This window comes from Penaeus monodon, chromosome 28, assembly GCF_015228065.2.
Source record: "Penaeus monodon isolate SGIC_2016 chromosome 28, NSTDA_Pmon_1, whole genome shotgun sequence".
Taxonomy (NCBI): Eukaryota; Metazoa; Arthropoda; class Malacostraca; order Decapoda; family Penaeidae; genus Penaeus; species Penaeus monodon.
In genome coordinates, this window is record NC_051413.1 from 16303033 (window position 1) to 16303381 (window position 349).

At 52.7% G+C, this 349-nt stretch overlaps 1 pseudogene; it reads left to right on the forward strand.

Moving 5' to 3' along the window:
- LOC119591075 overlaps nt 1-349 on the forward strand; it is a 12204-nt pseudogene that overhangs the window by 512 nt on the left and 11343 nt on the right.

Consider the following 349-nt stretch of genomic DNA (forward strand, 5'->3'; position numbering starts at 1 on the left):
TTCCCCTTTTCAAAAGTGGAAATAATCCAACCAGTAAGAGTTTCAGTAAAAGTAACTCTAATTCCCCAGACTTTCCCAACTGGAAAGAAGCTGTAACCCACACTGCCCTTTAACGCCAAGAACCCGCTTCACTTGCAGGGAGCCCTGCGGTCGAGCCTGCACCCCTGTTCCTGGGGAACCGCGTCGGGGGACTGGGACGGAGCCGGATGGGGCGGCCGGGTCCATGCGAACAAAGTCCTTGGCGGCGATCAGGAGGCGGATCAGGACCTCGCAGACAGAGACAAGCGCATCTGTAGGTAGTGGGGAAAATTTATCTTTCTGATTTTGCTGTTCTTTCATGAAATTCATC